The following is a 21,073-nucleotide window of genomic DNA, read 5'->3' as shown; positions in this document are numbered from 1 at the left end:
GTAAGCTGCAATCCGCTGTTTATAAGCAGCTATGCAGATGTATGCTCTGTCCCTTCTTTCTTCAAGGCTATCCAACCTCTCCCTAAGCTTCTTTTCATTTTGATCTTCACAGTAATAAGAAACTTGATCATTGGGGGTTTGGATTTCGATTGACATGACTGCCTCTATCCCATAAGTGAGGGCAAAAGGCATTTCCCTAGTGGCGGTTCTAGGAGTGGTTCAGTACGCCCACAACACACTCATCAGCTCATCCGTCCGGCTATTCTTATGTTCGCCTAGCCTTTTCTTGATGCCTTTGACGATGGTTATGTTCATAACTTTTATCATACCATTGGACCGAGGGTAATATACTGATGAAAACTTATTCTTGATACCCCAATCTCTACAAAAGAACTTGAACTCTTCGCAATTGAATTGTGTTCTATTGTCAATGATGATTGTATGGGGAATCCCAAACCTTCCAATGATATTGTCTCTGACCAAATTGACCATTCATCTGGCTGTGATGGTAGAGATCGCCTCTGCCTCCACCCATTTCGTGAAGTGATCAACTGCCACGACTATGAATTTTCGTTGCTTTTTGGTTGGAGGTGTCACACCCTGTCTTTCGGTTTTCAAGTCGGGGCACATGGCCGACTCGATCTGCTTTTCGTGTTTTAAAGTTTTGAGTCGCCACCAATCATCACTTAGAAATGTGTGTGCGAGCGTGATTGGTCGCCCTATCTATTTAGATTGACTCTATATTCTTTAGTTTTAATGAGGGTGGTCTTTGGAGAGATTGAAGTTCGTTTTTTTGTTACGTGTAGGGAAGAGATGTGTGTTGAAACACATTTCCACACTGATTTTTATTTGACAAATCTATTTAAATTAGAATTAAATCCCTAAGATAAATTTCCAACACATTAAATTTAAATGCTTTGATTTATTATCAATAATGTGTTTGTTAAGTGTTTTTGGAGTAATTAAATTATAAGTGCAAAAAGATATTAAAGACAAAGCCCAAGTCCAATTGGCCAAGTCAAGGCCCAAACAAAGCTAAGAAGAAAGTCAAACGGATCAAAGGCTTTTGATCCACTCAGCCCAGCGGAAAGAAGGATCTAGAAGGAAGGCGAACGCCTTCACAACGAAGTTGTTGAGTTCGAAGGACAAGCAGACAAGGTGAAAGTTGACTTGCTAACTTGCAGACAAAGGCTATCCAATTGAGGAAAGTTTTAGACGCAACAGAGAAGCTGTCGCTGTGCTGTCCAGGAATCTTTGCCTAAAATGGAGAGACAATCTGATGCTTACTGAGTAAAGCAACTGAAGCACTGATCAACGATAGAGAAGACTTCGTTCCTATTGGCCGTGACACTAAGCGTTGAGGACGAAAGGGACAGCAAAACCGTTTCCCTCCAACGGTTATTTTGAAATTTGAAATGACCGATGGCTTCAAGTGTCACTATAAAAGGCCTGTCATTTGCTTATTTCAAACTCGATCTTCAACAAGCCGAAACTTTGAGAAAATTCATACTTGAAGTTCCCTCTGAAAGCAAAGCAAAGACATTTACACAAACTCTTATTTTTGTGTAAACAAATAGATTAGATCTTTCAAGTGTTCTTTGTTATAGAACAACACTTTATCAATCACTAAATTGTTAGGAGACTCTAAGTTGCTCGGTATTTAGCACTCAGAGTTAGATAGTGATGAGTATAAGTTTATAGAGGAAGGTACTCTGTAACTGCTCGTTGACTATTGTAAGGGGTTTGTGTTCTACCCAAAAGAGCTCAGTAGTGGATTAAAGCTCGGAAAAGGAATTCCGGGAACTGAATATAGGCAGGAGGTCGAACCAGGATAAACTGCTGAGTAACATTTTCTATTCCTTATCTCCTTTATCTACTTGCTTTTATTTTGGCCAAGTAAACGTTTAACTTAAGCCTACCGAGTTGTGTGATCTGGTGCTGAGTTCAGGAATAGACTTCTAAGTGCTATTTCTTGAATTAACGTTAGAAAAAACTTTAGTTTCTAACCAACTAAAGCTGTCTCTGACCACACTCAATATCATTCTGCTATTAATTTATGTGAAGAATTATAACTCACAACAATAAGAAGTCAGCCTCAATACTTAAAATTTTAAATAGTTCCTTTAACCCCCCCTAGGAACTTATTCTCATATCACAAAGGACCAACAATGTGATCTCACCCTACCCCGCCTGACATATCGGTACTATCGTGATATCGTGTGTTTGCTATTTGTTTTGGTTCGAATTGTTGATATAAACCAGGTAATCGTGTGTTTTGAGGTTATTGGGTTTAGGTTTTTATTTAATTTGAGATTACGTATGTAACATACACATAATCATATTTATCGAATTAAAATCTAATTTTATCATACATATATCGTATATACCATAAGTAAAATACGAATTTTAATTAAAGAAATTTTTAAATGTATTAGTAAATTCGAATAACATTTTTATATCGATTCGAATTAAATTGGTTAATTTTATTGATTCAAAATAACATCTCGAATTGATTTATTTCGATTTAGAACTACGCGTATAACATATACGTAATTATATTTATCGACTTAAATTTAATTTTACGTATATCACATGTATGCTAAAAATGAATTTTAGTTGAAATATATTGTAAGTATTATCTTTACGTGTTTATTTTTTATAGTAATAAACTGTACCTATATTTACGATAAGTAACTATTTTGACAAAAGTGAATTTTAATTTTTTTACATCAAAATGAATTTTAACCACGTGTAATTTAATTGGACAATTGAATCTATATTCTCGATTTATTAATTCATGTGATATTCAATTGGTCTTGATAATCAAAAAGAGAAATTTTAACTAATACTAAGAATCTAAGAATTTAGAATTACGTGGAATTTCTCAACAAAAATAATATAGGATTGTAAATAATTTGTTAATTCTAATTTACCCAAAAGTATACTGTTGTAATTAGGGCTGCACAAAACTTCCCACTCTGTCTTCTACTAATAAGATAAGAGTGGTGACCCCATATAGACATTCCTTTAGGGGAGGCTGTCTCCATACGGGAATGGTTTCTCCTTACACCGAACTCTAAGCGCTAGTTTTTCCTAGTAAAGTAAATAGATTCCTTTTCCACTTTGGCACCCGAAATTAGTTCTTTCCCTTGGAAAGCACGCAGGAACGAATCACTTGAGGTGATCATCGGACGGTGGGGGGCTGTTCTGTGGTTTGATGAAGCAGAGGAGGCTTGCTCTGTGTCTGTCTGGGCTGGCTGCACGATTGATTCGGGGGAGAGAGGAGTTCAACCGCTCAAGCATATCAAGGGATTCAAGGATCTGTGGTTCAGGGTTCGGAAAAACTAACCGGAAAACCGAAAAATAGGTTAATCGTAATCGGTGGAATAGTTTACGGTTTTTATTTTAAAAATCGATGGTTAATCGAAACCGAAAAATAAACCAATTATGTATTAATACACATAAAACTAGTATAAATATATGTAGAAATTTAATTATCAATCTATAAATATACATATTTGTATTTGTATTTAATTTTTAAATTAAAAAATATCAAAATAACTTAAAACTTATTTGTTTTGGTAATTTTATTAATTAAATTTGAAGTTACATATTTTATTTAATATTTAAATAATTATATATTTATTTTAAAGTGAATAATTATAGATGTAAAGTGATATTTTGCTATGCAAAGTCACTAATGGTTAATCGATCGAAATATAGGTTAATCGATCGAAATTTATATTAATCGAAATATGATTACCCAAATTAAATGGACTGGTTAATGGTTTTCGTTAATGGACTGGTTAACCGACTATATGTACCAGTAGCTGTAATTTCCTCTAACCTAATCACAAACTTAGCTCTCCTGCCTCCTTATCTCTTTCCTCATCTTTTTCCTTTCTCTTCCGTACAAACGCAGCTCCTCCATTAACGACCGCCATCTCCATCTTTTCGATGGTTTTACCGGTATTTACACTCTCGACAGTGGTGGCTAGACAGTGATGAAAGCTCAACAATGGAGACTCCTCCTTTGTGCGGCGTTATCCCTTCCAAACGACGGTGGAGATCTTCGCCTCTGATGAAGAATCTCGAGTCCTTGAGGAGGTCCGGTCGGTCTATAACTCACATGCAAAGGTAAGTTTGAGGTTTGTGGTTCTTTGCTCCTTCTATTACCTTCTCCAACTTCAGTTTTTCTTCGAGTCTATTGCTATTTCTATTCTCTGTCTTTGGCTTGGGAAGCTTGCTGAGTTTGGTTCAATTTTATGATTTCCACTGTTATGATCCATACTTCTTACTTGCCTGAGTTTGGTTTTTGTGGGAGAGAGTCCTTTGAGACTCTCAAACCGGTTTTGTAAATGAAACCAGAGCCATTATATGCTCTAGAGGGTGTTTCGAATCTCAATCCGATTTGAGTGAAACTAAATTTCTTTTCATGTACTAATACTTATTGTGTGATGATAAACGAAAATAACAGAAAAAAGAGGAAGTAGTGCAGTAAACAATGGATAAGAATATAAATGATGCTTTAAGAATGGTGTTAACCTCTGGATTTCTTGAAGTGCTTTGTTTACAGATAACTTTATTGCTTACAAATAGTTTCCTCTTTCTCGTAGTTACTGTCTGCAGTAAAGAAAAGATTGAGGAATTCCCTCCGTTGAACCCCTTATAGTGAAAAAGATCCTCTCTTACATTGTTTTTGCTCCTCCCTTTATATAGGTAAAAGGACAAATTATTAGAAGCATCCGGTTTTCAATGTCAAATGGAGGACCTTCCATATGTATTATTTTAACACGTTTAACATGGAGATCCCATTATTTTAATTATTACGTGGAATTACAATACATGTGTCCAAATGTAAATTGAGATCTTCTGAGTGATATGGAAGACCCGATGCTTAATATAAGAACTCCTTTACATGTGAGGCCACTCCCTATTTATAGTAAAAGCTCTTGAGTTCACAGTCTGTTTTTTGGTATTTTTTTATTACACCCTCTATCCTTTTGAGGAATGTAATGGATATTTTGAGAAGCTTCTGCTTCCATTACTCTTGCTTTGGACTGAGTGGGCCGTTTCTAAACTCATTGATTTTTTTTTTTCTGGTGATGCTTTTCCTCTGTAATTCACTATAACTGTTTATTCCATGGAATTAAATTTTTTGCTGAATGAGCTTTTGTTTAGAGTTTTATCTTGAATTTTGAATTGGACTTGGTTTGAGCTTCGTTGCTTAATGTAGGTCTTTACCCGAACTACAACAGTTGTGATCTGTGGTTGAAATAGTTGCCTCGGTCGAATTTTAGTTGTCGTGGTTAAATTTGATAGCCCCGATTGAACTTTGTCACCTCGGATGAAATGTAGCCACCTTGGATAAATTTGTTGCCTCGAGTGAATTTCGGTTGCCTCGGATAAATTTGAATCACCTCAGATAAATTTGTTGCGTCAGTCAAAAGTTAGATTCGGTTGCCTCAGTTGTTTTTCGGTTGCCTTTTAGTGAGGGATTGCAAACCTCCGATAGTAACGGTTTGTCCACCGAAACTGCCAACATTTTTTTATTTTTCCTAAAATCCAAAATTATGTAACATTCCTAAATATTATTATTATTAATAAAACTTCATTTTTAAGCATTCAATTGTCGTTAATTGATTTATATTTCAATTTTTGGATTTGTCTATCATAATTTATTATTTAGAAATCATGTATATTCTAAACGTTTAATTATAATATAGATCCCAATCAAAATTAGTTTTCTTAACTTTAATATGTGATTATAATTCGCAATTTAGATTATAAGTGTGTCTAGATATAATTTACGACAAATTAATAAAAATTGAGATATTAATTCGATTGGTTGACACTTGAACTAATAAATTATAATTCGAATTCAAGTAAATTCAATTTTATTCAAAATACGAGTAATATATCTCGAATAAAATTCATAATAGGTTAAAATTATACATTAACTCTATTAAGTCACATTTTGAATATGATTCGTTATTTTTATCGACTTATATCAAATATAATAAATTAGCTTTAATAACACAATTTTTTCCTAATAAATTATTTTCGAGATAATACCGTATATTCTAAATAATTTATGAATTGTTCAAATTTTGAGTACAATTTATCAAAAAAATTAAAAATTGGACCGGACAAAAATGGATATCTACATGAGGAAACGACCCAACTATGTCTATGCCTCAAGTGGAGAATGGTCGTCCTTCAATAATTGGTCTTTGCTCGAAGCCAACTTTGCTAGGTGATCAGCTTCCGCGTTTGAGCCTCTGCGGACATGGACCACTTCCCATTTAACTTCTTTGCTTTCTAGGATGTTAAAGATATGTTTCGCTTCTTCTACATACTTGAGTAGAACTTCATCTTTTAGATTGAAATTCTTAGTGAATTGGTTCACCATTAGCTTGGAATCGCTATATATCACCACTCGTTCTGGTGTAATCTCCTTCAACATGCGTAACCCAACTATCAGAGCCTCATATTCAGCAGCATTGTTAGTTGCTTGGAAATCTAGCTTTTCCCGCCTTTGGAGGCCCAAATTAAGGGTTGTGGATGACTGTATTATCTAGGATATGCATAGGAAACAAACCACCTTCTTGACTAAGAAAAATATAGTATAAGGGGTTCAAGATGAAGTGGTTCCTAGTTAGCCCCAACAAAGATGATACAGATAGCCCTTATTCCGGTGGCTTTCCTTTCCGCGTGGATTAGAATCCAACTCCTATGGATCATCGTGGGTGGAGGGAGGAGAGGGCGCTGACTAAGGCTGAGAAGAAGGTTGTGGATCAACGATCCTTCACCAACTATATCCTTAAACGAATCGTAACTATGAAAATTGTCAAGTTACATATACAGAGACGTCTGTTTTACTTATCCATGTAGAATTAACTCTGAATAAATAAGTTAAGTGAAATATGAAGCAAAATAGACAAGCCTAGGCACAACAGAATAATAAAATTTTATCTATTTCACTTTTCCAAGATCCGTTAATCGTTATTTCATACAAAGAGGGATAGAAGGAAATACCTTTTATGACGAACTATATACAGTTGCAAACGAAGTGCCCATAACTCTTAATCCGTGTATCATGAACAATAATCACATCAGAAAAGTAAAGTGATTAGTAAAGAACCAATGAATATCAATCTAAGTTGATTGCCTCTAAAGGAATCGACACGAGATCAAAGAGAGAGTAAAGAAGAGAGTAATTTAGACGGGATGATTTCAGAACAATTCCTTAGCCTCTTGATTGTGTGTTGGCCGAAATTCCTAGGGGAAGAGAGGTCTATTTATAGACTTCTTAAATTCTAACCCTAGTTGTATTATTTAATTAATGAATTAGAATCCTATTCGGAATATAATTACTAATTAGATAATTAAATAAATGCTTATTATTATCATAATAATATCAAAATATATTTAGATAATAATTCTAGTCCAATTAGTTATTAATTTAAGTTAGGAATAATTAATTAGAGTTATAATCACATTAAAACTTCTCATTAATATTATCAGATTATCCTATAATTTAATTTACAATTATATTAATCAAACTATTTTATCCCTAAATACACTACAAAATTTCGGCCCATATAGTATGTCCCTCTAAATTACAATTCTGTCCTCTAGTTCTAAGTCCCATGTGCGACCCATTATGTTCTTATTGCTACTAGCCGTATATATCCTTTGGAATTAATTCATCCTAATTAATTTCAACTTATGTATAAAGGAATGACTTCGCGAGCTGTTACTGACAGAACCTAAAACATTCCCCCAGTGCAATAAGAAGCCAGGTTGAATACTGACGTTTACCTTTCCGTATTAGGTCCGGTATAATTCGATCCTTCATCAACTATATCCTTTAGACAATTCTTATAACCATGGAACATGTCAAGGTTACATATAACGAAGAGTCTGTTATACTTGTCCAGGTGGAATTAACTTTGAAAGATAAGTTAAGTAAATCTCCATTTCTACTCTTAACTCTATCACCTTGCAAGGATTTCAGTTAATTCACCACAAGTGGCCTTTTGGATATATCTCTCATTTATCAGGAGTGACGAATGCTCAATCTATTATTAACTATCCTGCAATTACTTTATGTACCCAACCTTGCTCACACCCCCCCAAGGCCTACCCTGTAGCGAATCGTGCTCGCACAGAATCAAAACATCACACTCCATAATCCAGAATCACTAATTAATGATTATTTGAGTCTGAGGATTACTTATACCTACTAACACCAATGAGATGAACAATTGACATTTAGATACATCCATCCATACTGTTATCTCAAGTCGGGTCCCAATCCTAATGAACTCCTTCACCGGATCCATGTAACTGTCTAGATATCTTCATATCTAAAGCTTGTGAGATCAGTTCTATGTCTCAACAGAAAACACTGTTACATGCAAGTCTCAACAATAATATGGCAACCCCTTTAACATATTGCTTGACTTGGGTTGGTTTTAAGTTTATTAGCTTATTATAAAGTATAGTCTCACTTCATGCTTGTATGAACACTTTATAACTACTTTAAATAAACTTGGGATTACTTTTATTCAAAAAAGATCATTGCCTTTTATATAGTTTCAATTATACCATATCTTATTAAAATAAATGATCAAATAAACAATTTATTCATTAATATTTATATCTTAAGACAATTGTCTTTTGGACATAAAACTCCAACAAAATATATATTTCATATCTTAACTGTATCACCTTGCAAAAATTTCAAGTTGATTCTCCAAGAGGCCATAGATATATGTCTCATCTGTCAAGAGTGATGAATGCCCAATCAATCATTAACTACTCTGTAATTACTTCATATGGTACCTAATCTTTGCCTGAGGCACACCCAGTGTGTTGGATCGTGCTAGATAACAGAGTCAAAACATCACACCATATAATCCAGAATCACACTAATGATTTGAGTTTGAGCATTAGTTATACCTACTAATACCATTGAGATAAAATAAGTGACATTAGATAGATCCATTCATCCTGTTATCTCATGCCGGATCCCAATTCTAATGAACTTATTCATTGGATCCATATAACTATCTAAATATCCTTATATCTAAAACTTGCAGATCAGCTTTTTGATCAGGAATATAAGATGTTGTTACATGCAAGTCTCTATGGTATTATGTTAATCCATAATATCATACTTGACTTGTGTGTATTTAAGTTTATCGATTTATTAGAATCATAAAGTATGATCTCATTTCATCTTATGTGAACACTTTATGATTACTTTTATACACTAGGGATTACTTATATCTAACTATTTAGTTGTTATAAAAGATAGTATGCATTTTATATAGTTGAATTACTTCAAAGTCGCTATTTTAAAGCATTACTATTGATTGTTTCAATAGCCCATTACTGTTCATAGTCTATGATGGTGGGAAGAAAATTTATTGTCTCAAATTTAACGTCTCCTTTTATGTTTCTAAAAAAAATCTCATTTAATTAAATTAATATATTATGTGGGCTCGGAGAATCCAATAAAAAATAAATTTTTACGAGATTGATTAGGAAAAAAGAAATTGAGATGGAAATTCATGTCACCATTAAATTCTTCTAAAAAAGCAATGTTATCAGAACCGGACCGGACATCAAATTAGATTGATAGCTGGGTCACGGGTCACTTGGTCGGACCGGATGGTTCAGATTGGTCGAACCGGATGACTAATAAATAAATAAATAATATATATATATATATATATATATATATATATATATATATAAAATTAAAGGATAAGCTAAAAAATACCTCTAACAGGACAATCAGGAGTAATTTTATCCCTAACGCCTAAAATGATGCAATTTTATACCTAACGTTTTTTATTCTTTAACAATTGCATACCAATTGGTTCCAAAAAAACAAATTGACATTTTTTGTGATTTAATAAAAGAATTTGAGATTAATATTTTTAAATTCGACGAAACATCTGTATTTTTTTGTCCAAATCGTACAAAATACAGTATAGTTTTTTAACTTTTTTTATTAAGAAAATTCATATCTATTTATATTGTTGTGATATATTACTAATGAACGTGCAAATTTTAAATTGTAAAAACTATGGCGAAGGAGCGTGAGAAACGTAGTAGGGCGATTTCGACGAAGGGGAGTGCGGGCGGCCGATCTACGTAGGGATCGGTGGTTCAGGCGGCGGGGAGGGGGCTGGACGCGGATCCAGCGTCGGAGGGGATGATGGCGGAGGGTGATGGGAGATCAGAGGGTTCTCCACGAGGTAGGCGGGGGAGCGGCGATCGTATTAGGGATAGGTCGAGGGAGTGGGTCCGGTCGGTGTGTTATGGGGGTGGGGAGCTGGTTCCGGCTGCGGATTTGGTTGACGCAGGGGTTCTTGCGCCGGAGCAAGGTCGGGAGAGGAGAGAGGCTCCTGCGGAGCCCGGAATGGTAGGAGGCGGGACGGTTGGCGCGGGTCTCTTCGGGGTGCCGGAAGCCGATACGGATGGACATGTGAGGGGATCCGCTTCTGCGATGGCTGGAGCACGGCTCCCTGGCCCTGAAGCGGATGTGGCCTGCGCAGCGGGGGAGTTCGCTCTGGTTGGGGAGTGTGGCCGGGAGCGGCCTGGCGATAAAACGGAAGGGGGCAGAAATGCCGCATGTGTGCCGGCTGTTATGGAGGCTGCCCAGGTGAGGGCTCCGGCGATGTCAGTAGACTCTAGGGAAATTAGGGATTTTGTGGCAGCCCCGTTGGGCGGGGCGTTGGTCCAGGGGGCTGCGGGTCACATTATCCCATTTTCTATTGCTAACCCGATTGATAATTTCAACTCTGAAAAAGGCCTGGGGAGATTTTCCTGGAGAGATAAGGTGATGGGGGTGACCGAGGAGGAACCCATGATGGAGGATGACATTATCGAGGAGGAGTCAGAGGATGTCTTTTCCGACTCTGATATTGAGGACGGTGACCAAGAGGACCCGCTGTGTCCTGTGATCCGACTTTCTTCTGAAGATAAGCGTGTCCTCAGGTCCAAATGGAAACTTGCCTTAATTGTCACTGTGCTTGGGAAAAGGATAAGCTTCAATTACTTTGCTCAGAGGATCCAGGCATAATGGGCGAAGAAAGGGAAGGTTACCATTACGGACCTGGAGAATGACTACTATGTCATTAAGTTTACAATGGCAGAAGATTTTAATGCAATAGTTAATGGTGGCCCCTATATCATATCCAATCATGTATTGGCTTTGAGGCCATGGGTCCCAAATTTTAATCCTCATGACTGCTCTGTGAACAGGATCCTTACTTGGGTTAGATTCCCAGGCTTACCCATTGAATACTATAGCGAAAGATTCCTTAATAAAATTGAAGGCCTGGTTGGGAAAGTCCACCATGTGGACAAAACTACCATTGGGGCAGTGAGAGGCAAATTTTCCAGGGTTTGTATCGACATTGATCTTGCTAAGCCTCTTCTGTCTAAATTCTGCATTCAGAATAAGGTCTTTCATATTGAATATGAAGGTATTCACAATATCTGCTATGAGTGTGGTATGTTTGACCATACTTATGATGGCTGTCCTAAAAGAAGGAAGGTGTTTGAGGAGGTGGTGGTGCCTAACATAGGTAGAGCTGAGGAGAGTCAATGTGAAGGGAGGAATTTTGGCCCATGGATGCTGGCCAAAAGGTCGGTCAGAAGGAAGCCACGAGCAAATGCTGCTCGGAATCAATCTCTAGATATCAGTAAGGAGATGAATTCTCTCCAAATTGCTCCTGAGATCAAGGTCAGGCCCCCTGACATCAAGATTGGTGCTGGTGTTGATTCAGCATCTGGTTCAGGGTCAAGGTTCGGAGTCCTGTCTATTGAGGATGGACAGGATTCAGAGCTTTCTAATGAGCATATGGAGTTAAGCATGCCAGGCCTTGAACCTGCCGAGCCAGCCACCATCCTAGGTGACTCTATTAATCCTCTTTTCGACTCCAAAGCTGTTGCCAAGGGGAGCTCCCAGATCTTTGGCTCAACAGGAAAAGTGATGACTAATGAGGTTAGTAATTTGAAAACTCTTGTTGATGTTCCAATTGGAAAGACTATGGGAGTCAATAAGTTGAATATGAAGAAACCTAAGGCTAACCCTAAAAAGAACCATAGTTCTTTGGATTCTTGGGATAAAAGGGGGCCTGCTGGCACCTCTTCAAGGCTCTCAGGAGCCCCGAAGAAATACCTGGTCTAGGGTGTGGGCCTGTGTCAGTAGTCTTCCTTTCTGATGGACTTTTTTGTTTGCAATGTTAGAGGTGCGGCTAGCAAGGCTACCCGCATCCATGTTAAAGATCTAATTAAGCAATTTAATCCTTCTTGTTTTGCTCTTCTGGAAACCAAGGTTAGTGGTTCCAAAGCAGATGAGGTGGTTAGAAAGTTTAAGAATTGGAGTTGTGTCAGATCGGAGGCTACAGGTCGGGCAGGGGGGATTTGGCTTTTTTGGAAGCCAGGTCGTGTTAATATTGATATTATCAGTATGGATAATCAATTCATTCATAGTAAGGTGTGTTACCCTGGTAATAAACCTTTCTTTGTCACCTTTGTTTATGCCGATCATGTTTTGACTAACCGAAAAAGGCTGTGGGAGATCCTGTATTCTATAAGTACAGGCATGGTGGATGCTTGGATGGTGGCTGGGGACTTTAATGATATTGCCCTTATGAGTGATCAGAAAGGGGGGGGGGGGTAATCATTATGTGAAACGGTGCCTTAATCACAAGCAGAATATGGATTTATGCGGGCTGTCTGACCTGGGAGCCGCTGGTCACAAGTTTACTTGGAAAAGGAATAGCGTGTTTGTTCGGTTGGACAAAGTTTATGCGAATGTTGCTGCGATTTATAGATTTCTCGAGGTGAACGTGCTGAATCTCCCTTTCCGTCATTCTGACCATTGTCCTATCCTCGTTAAGCTGGTTAATTGTCATCGGCTTAAAGGGAATAGACCCTTTACGTACCTTATTGCCTGGGAATCCCATCCTGAGTTTAAAAATTTTGTTAAAGACAATTGGCAACCTCATTCTAATGTTCTCCTTGCCGCTGAGGGGTTTAGAAGGAATGTGGTGGGATGGAATAAAAACATCTTTGGCCACATTATCAGAAGAAAAAATAAACTTTTAAGAAGAATTGAAGGCATTCAACACTGTTTGGAGATCCGTTTCGATCACAGTCTGAATTGTCACCTTAGATCTCTCCAGAACGAGTTGGAAGCTGTGCTTAGACAGGAAGAGCTTCTTTGGTTCCAGAAATCTAGAAAGGCTTGGATTAAGGACGGAGACCAGAATACCAGGTTTTTCCACCTTTCTACTATTATTAGGAGGCAGAGGAATCAGATCGATGCTATTAAAGACTCCAATGGTGATTGGGTCTATGAGGATGAAGATATTCGTCGCCTGGCCCTTGACTTCTATAAAGACCTTTTAAAGAGGATGAGGTGGATCTGGATAAAGCCCTCTCTGGGATTTCCTTTCCTAGGTTGGAGGAGGATGCTATTAAGGAAGCTTTCCATCCTATTGGCTAGAAAGAAATTGATCTGGCTTTCTCCAGTATTGGAGCTACTAAGGCTCCGGGGATCGATGGTATTCCTGCTATTTTTTACCATAAACACTGGGAAACTGTGAAGGAAGGCATTTACAGTTTTGTTAAAGGTGTTTTCGGCGGATCCAACGATATTAGGCTGGTGAATAAAACCCTCCTGCTTCTGATCCCAAAAGTTGAAAAACCTTCCTCCTTTTAACAAATGAGGCCGATTAGTCTTTGCAATGTGTTATATAAAGCTATCACTAAAATTGTGGCTAATAGACTCCGGCGTATTCTTCCTGAGATTATAAGCCAGAATCAAGGCAGTTTTGTTCCTGGCAGGCAAATGATGGATAATGTGGTTATTGCCCAGGAGATGGTTCACTCCATGAAGATGAAGAAGGGTAAGAAAGGGATTGTGGCGCTCAAGCTGGATCTGGAGAAAGCTTATGACCGTTTAAACTAGAGTTTTCTTCTAGATAGTTTAAAGAGATCTGGTATCCCAGATAGCAGGGGGAGATTGATTGAGGATTGCATTTCTTCTCCTGTTTTTCAGGTTTTGATCAATGGAGATATGTCTGATGAGTTCTCTCCCTCTAGGGGAATCCGTCAAGGGGATCCTATGAGCCCCTTCCTATTTGTTATTGCTATGGAGAGGTTGTCTCACCTGATCCAAGAGGCTGTGAGCAAGGGGATTTTCCATCCTGTGTCCATCAACAAGTTTTGCCCTCCTATTACCCATTTGTTCTTCGCTGACGATGTGATGATCTTTGTGGAAGGGAATGAGGAGCAAGTTGGTGTGGTTATGGATATCCTTAATTGTTTCTGTGCTGCTTCTGGCCAGAAGATCAATATCCAAAAATCTCGGATGCTTTGCTCTAAGAACATGGATAAAGGCGTTTGTAAAAGGTTTAGTGATTTATCTGGCATTCCTCTTACTCACTCTTTGGGTAAGTATCTTGAGGTCCCCCTCCATAGCGACAGAGTTTCCAAAGCCTCTTTTAAAGAGACTCTGGATAAAACTAATGGGTTGTGTGCTAGTTGGAAAACTAATTCTCTTTCCCTGGCAGGCCGTCTAAATTTAATTCAGTCTGTCAATTGCGCGGCTCCTAATCATATCATGCAAGCCTGCAGACTGCCTGAGCCTGTTCTCAATGAGCTTGACAAAATTAACCGGCGTTTCCTTTGGGGAGAGTCTGGAGAGGGGAAAAAGATTCACCTTGTCCCTTGGAAGGAGGTCTGCCAGTCGAAAAGTATGGGGGGTCTTGGCATAAGACAAGCTAAGGACAATAACAAAGTCTTATTAATGAAGCTTCTCTGGAGAATGTGGCAATGCCCCTCCTCTCTTTGGGTTCGTCTTCTCTGTGGTAAGTATCGGAAAGACAAAATCTTTGGGGGCCCTAAGGAGAGAGTTGTCAATTGTTCTTTCCTCTGGAAAGGGCTTAGCGCTGTGTTTGCAGAGTTCTGCTCGGGGGTTGGCCTAGAGGTGGGTAATGGCAAGTCCATCAATTTCTGGAATGATACCTGGATTGGAGACAAACCGTTATTAGAAGTGTGTAGCTCCCCCCCCCCCCCCCCCCCGCCTAGTAACATCCGTAACTGGAGGATTGCCGATGTGGTGGACTCTGAGGGGGACTGGATTTGGTCAAAGTTTGATACCTTCTTTAGCCTGGATACTCTCCTTAGAATTAGGGGAGTGAAGATTAGTAATCAAGAGGAAGATAAGGATAGGCATTGCTGGGCCCTGACTAACAATGGAGCTTATTCTTGCAAATCGGCCTTTGAAGCTTTTACCCTCAACAGGTCTGATCCTCTCTCTGATACTTGAAAATCCATTTGGGCCCTTAGAGTCCCTTACCGTATTAGGAGTTTCCTGTGGCTGGGAGTTAAGGACAGGTTGCTTACTAATTCGGATAGGCACAGACGATATTTGGTGGATTCAGGAGCTTGCAGTAGATGCAGAGGCCATGATGAAACTTTGTGCCATGCTCTTAGGGACTGCTCTAAGAGTAAAGAGGTGTGGAAGAAAATTCTCCCACACCACATTCTCTCTTCTTTCCTTGCCCACTCTGAGTATGACTGGTTCTCTGATGGTGTTAGTGGGAAATTACTGGCTAACATGGAGCATGGTGACATTTTCTTTGCTATCATCTGTCACCATGGAAGTGGAGGAACGAGGAGATTTTTGGTGATAAAACTGTTTTTATTCCTAACATATCTGAGTTCTTCTCGAAAAAACTCTCTATTATTACTGAGAGTTTCAAAAGGGATTCCTTCGCCAGGTCTACCTAGAAAAGAGATGTCCACCTCATTGGATGGAGCAGGCCGAGAGATGGGGTGGTGAAGTTGAATACGGATGGCTCCTGCCTTAACAATGGAAAGATTGCTGCCGGAGGTGTTCTTAGAGATGCGGGGGGCGCCTGGCTGTCTGGGTTCACCCAGAATCTGGGGTTGGGCTCTTCCTTTTCTACGGAGCTTTGGGGTATTCTCTCTGGTATCAAGCTTGCCAAGAGTCTGGGTGTTAAGAGGTTATCTGTGGAGTCTGATAACATGGAGGCCATCAAAATGATTTCTGATAATCATGATATTTGTCTTAATAGCTGCAACCTTATCAAAGCTATTAAAAGGCTTTGCTCTTCCTTTGAGTTCTTAAAGTTCAACCACATTTTCAGAGAGCAAAACCGGGTTGCGGATCGCTTGGCGGCGGCTGGTCATGAGGGGATGTTAGGCGTTACTACCCTTTCTGATCCTCCTATCTTTCTCTCTTCTCTTCTTTTAGAGGATAGGATTGGGGTTAGCTTTCCTAGACTGATCCCAGGTTAGTTGTTCTTTGTTTGTTTGCTTTTCCTTTCTTGTTTCTACCAAAAAAAAAACTAATGTACGTGCAAATATTAAAAGTAAAACTACGTCATTTTAGACATTATGGATAAAATTGTAGGGTTTTGTTTTATTAAGTTTCTCTTGTACAAAAATGTGAACGAATTACATTTGAAAAATGAGTGTATTATAAATTATACTTTATTTGATAAAGTTAATAATATATTAGTAGAAGGGAAAGAGGAGTAGGATAGAGTGGGCTTTGAACTGGCATTTAGATGTCCTTCGTAATACCTTCTGCTGCTATTTAGTTTTCCAAAATCCTCGAAAATAGCCATCCCTTTCCCTCTTTCTCTCTCGCCTATCTCACTTCCGTTTTTTCTGACAAAAAAATTTCACAACAACAAAAAAAAAAAAACAACAGCATTTGGGTTCATATGATATGAGATGAAGAAGACTATCTATTATCTTCTCATTTCTCACAATTTCTTTATGTCATTTTGTTTCTATTCATCAGATCTATATTTTTGATTTTTTTTCTTTTAATCTTCAAAAAACCGGGGTTGCACCTATTTTCGGTTCAACCTCCGGTTCCCGGTTCAACCACGGGCCAATCCGGTTTGTTAAAGATTCAACAAACCGGACTGGTTCGGACCGGACTTCTGGCCGGTTCCCGGTTCGACCGGTCCGGTCCGATTTTTATAACATTGTAAAAAAGAGATCATTGCTTGACTAAGACAGATATAATTGTTAAACTGAAACTTGCTCTATTGTAGCCATTTAAACCTAATATTATGTTCTCGTCTTGAAAAGCAATATACCATTACCTTCTATATGGTAAATGTACGAGTAAAAGTGGTCAGATGAATAATGTTGAAGTGAATGAAAGTTTAGAGATTTAATGCTTTGTTTATTGTTGGGCTTGGCCCAATTATAATTTATGAAAAGAGCCTATGCTTTTGAGTTTTCAAGATGGAAAGTATCCCATATTGCTTTCAAAGCACTTGGTGGAGATACTTATTAAGGAGGTCTTCACATGCTTGGGGTGTGTCCCTAGGGGTATCCACTTTTGTGAAAGGGTGAGGACCTACCTCTTGGTTGACCATCACACGCGTGCGCCGTTGTCGCCGTCCATCCGGGTTGGGTAGGTGTGGTGTAAAATCTATACAAAAACGAAATTGTACGATTGCAATACAATTTCGTATTACAGAGGGTTGTTTTATCCTGGAGGCGACCGGAGTTCATAATGCTTGCAATTTTCCGACAGTTCCGCGAACGTCTTAGAGAAAGCGACATTGTCCGCGACTCGGTCTCCTACTGTTTTTATATTCCAGTTCCAACAATTTTAAGACGTTTCAATTACTGCTGAGATGGCTACCGAACAATCAAATGGGATTGCTGAAATCAACAAACCATTCCGGTTTGAAGGAACTCACTTCCGAAGGTGGAGACAAAAGATGATGTTCTACCTTACCACAAAGAAAGTAGCTTCTATTCTGAGTTCTGAAAAGCCAGTTGTTCATGAAGATGGTGCTGAGGCAGATGTTCGTGCTGCTGAAAAATGGACAGAAACTGACTTTCTGTGCAAAAATGATATCCTCAATGGGTTAACAGATGACCTGTATGATTATTACACTGCTGAAGAAAAAACTGCCAAAGAAATTTGGGAAGCTCTGCAGAGGAAATATGACACAGAGGAGGCTGGATCAAAAAAATATGTTGTCAGCCGCTACCTCAAATTCCAGATGATGGATGACAAATCAGTGGAGTTTCAATCTCATGAATTGCAAAAAATAGCATATGAAATCATTTCAGAAGGTATGCCTCTAAATGATCAATTTCAAGTTGTTGTCATTATTGACAAATTGCTTCCTTCGTGGAAAGATTTTAAAAATGTTTTGAGGCACAAAACAAAAGAATTTTCGATGGAAAGTCTGATTACACGCCTCCGAATTGAGGAGGAAGCTCGAAAACAAGATTTAAAAGAAGAAGTTCTTATTGTTTCTAATAACACTAAAAAATCTACTGCGGTTCTGAAACCCACTCAAAATTTTTTTAAGAATCAGAACCGTAAACCAATCCAAACCGCAACACCCGAGTTAATTTGAATTGGAACCTTCAAAGGAACCAAATTAGGTCACAACAATAACCACCTAGAAATGATGCTGCTTTCCTATGCTTTAATTGTGGGAAACCAGGTCATATGGCACGTAAGTGCAGGAACAGGCCAAACACTACTCGCAGTGTTAACCTGACTGAAGAGCAACATAATTTTGTTACTATGATTTCTGAGATCAACCTCATAGGTGGATCAGATGGGTGGTGGGTAGACACTGGTCCTTCCCGCCATGTTTGCTATGATAGAAGTATATTCAAAACATACACTGCTGTGACCGAAGATAAGAAAGTGTTGTTGGGTGATTCTCATACCACTATTGTTGCTGGAATTGGTAATGTGGAATTGAACTTCACATCTGGAAAAACCTTAACTTTGAAGGATGTGATGCACACTCCATAAATGAGGAAAAATTTGGTTTCGGGCTATCTTCTCAACAAGGTTGGTTTCACTCAGACTATAGGAGCAGATTTATTTACTTTGACTAAGAACAATGTATTTGTAGGAAAAGGTTATGCAACTGAAGGCATGTTTAAGTTGAATGTTGAGATTAATAAAGTGAATGTTTCTGTTTACTCCTTGTGTACTTTTAATGTTTGGCATGCTCGTTTTTGTGATGTTAATAAGCGTATCATTAAGAACATGAGCAACTTAGGATTAATTCCAAAATTGAATTTAAATGAGTTTCTTAAATGTGATTATTGTAGTCAGGCAAAAATCACAAAACACCTCATAAATCTGTTGTTAGGGATTCTGAACCTCTAGATTTAATTCATTCTGATATATGTGAATTAGATGGAAAGTTGACTAGAAATGACAAACGGTATTTAATAACATTTATTGATGACTGTTCTGACTTTACTTTTGTTTATTTGATGAAAAATAAAAGTGAAGCGTTTGACATGTTTAAGTTGTTCATAGTTGAAATAGAAAATCAATACAATAGGAAAGTCAAGAGACTTCGTAGTGATAGATGCACAGAATATGGTTCTAGCCTGTTTATTGATTTTTATAAATCACATGACATTATACATGAAACCACAGCACCTTATTCACCATAAATGAACGGAAAAGATGAAAGGAAAAATAGGACACTTACCGAATCTGTAGTAGCTATTATGCTTAGTTCAGGTGCTGCCTCACATTGGTGGGGAGAAATCCTTTTGACTGTTTGCTATGTGCTAAATAAGGTCCCTAAATCAAAAAGCAAAATCTCTCCTTATGAGATCTTGAAAAATAAAACACCTAGCCTATCATATTTTAGAACTTGGAGTTGTTTGGCTTATGTTAGGATTCCTGACCCAAAGATAGTCAAACTTACTAGTAGGGCTTATGAATGTGTGTTTATTGGATATGCTGTGAATAGCAAAGCATATATGTTCTATGATTTGAATGCACATGTTATTTTGGAGTCAAATGATGCTGACTTTTATGAAGATAGATTTCCTTTTAAATTGAGAAATAGTAGGGTACATCAACTAGTAGCATGCCTGCTGTTAGACCTATAGTGCAAAATAAGAGTGAGGAATCTGAACCTAGGAGAAGTAAGAGACCTAGAGTATCCAAAGACTTTGGTTCTGGCTTTTATGCTTTCACAGTAGAAGAGGATCCACTTACTATACATGAAGCCTTAACCTCCTTAGATGCTGGTTATTGGCAAGAAGCCATTAATGATGAAATGGACTCACTTGATTCAAACCAAACTTGGCACTTAGTAGACTTACCACCAGGTTGTAAACCAATAGGTTGTAAATGGATCTTTAAAAAGAAACTGAAACCTGATGGTTCAGTAGATAAGTATAAGGCTCGCCTTGTAGCTAAAGGTTTTAGACAAAGAGAAAATGTTGATTTCTTTGATACTTATTCACCTGTTACTAGGATTACGTCAATACGTGTTTTGATTGCTATTGCTTCTATGCACAATCTAGTGGTGCACCAAATGGATGTTAAAACTGCATTTTTAAATTGTGAATTAGGAGAGGTTTATATGGATCAACCTGAGGGCTTTGTAGTTTTTGATTAAACCCATAAGGTATGTAAGTTAGATAAGTCTTTATACGGGGTAATACTGCAGGACAGAACATAGAAGAGCTTGGAAATCTAGAAAAATATACCATAGAGAACAACACAACATTTTGGTGCCACTCTGCAAATACAAAGAGAGCTACAATGATTCAAGTTTAGAAAGATCTCCATTTGAGCGCTCAATCACTTGGTCTAAAAGGTTCCATCCTATAACTTATGTTGAAGTTCTATTAATAAATGAGGTTACAGATTTGAACTCTTGATTGGTTTAAAAGGTTGTAACATCATGTTTATGAACCAACTAATCTCATAAATAACACCCAAAATGTAGCATACATATTGAATGCTTGAAATATAAAAGCCATTTGAAAGGGGAATTGATTCTGATCAATCAGGTGAAATTGTTAAGGAAGGTAGCAGCAATGTTGTCTAAGTTGAAGAGATAAGTGTTTCAAAGGGAAATTCGAGGGAGGTGCATATCAGTATCTCGAATGAGTACAGAGAAATAGTTATTTATTGGTGTTGATTTCGGTGTTTCCGTGCTGCATAGCCCATGCCAAAGAAAATTCTTCTTTTTAG

General features: G+C 37.9%; 1 long non-coding RNA gene across 2 annotated transcripts; it reads left to right on the top strand.

Moving 5' to 3' along the window:
* Positions 1-3,864: 3,864 nt before the first annotated feature.
* LOC136202477 (uncharacterized) lies at positions 3,865-5,629 on the top strand. 2 transcript variants are annotated; one of them, XR_010674451.1, is made up of 2 exons: positions 3,865-4,137; positions 5,237-5,629. It is a non-coding gene; the product is annotated as an uncharacterized lncRNA (long non-coding RNA). The 2 variants fall into 2 exon arrangements; XR_010674452.1 differs by having other exon boundaries at positions 3,865-4,719.
* Positions 5,630-21,073: the final 15,444 nt, after the last annotated feature.

This window comes from Euphorbia lathyris, chromosome 1 (assembly GCF_963576675.1).
Source record: "Euphorbia lathyris chromosome 1, ddEupLath1.1, whole genome shotgun sequence".
Lineage (NCBI taxonomy): Eukaryota > Viridiplantae > Streptophyta > Magnoliopsida > Malpighiales > Euphorbiaceae > Euphorbia > Euphorbia lathyris.
This window is presented reverse-complemented; position numbering and strand designations above follow the sequence as displayed.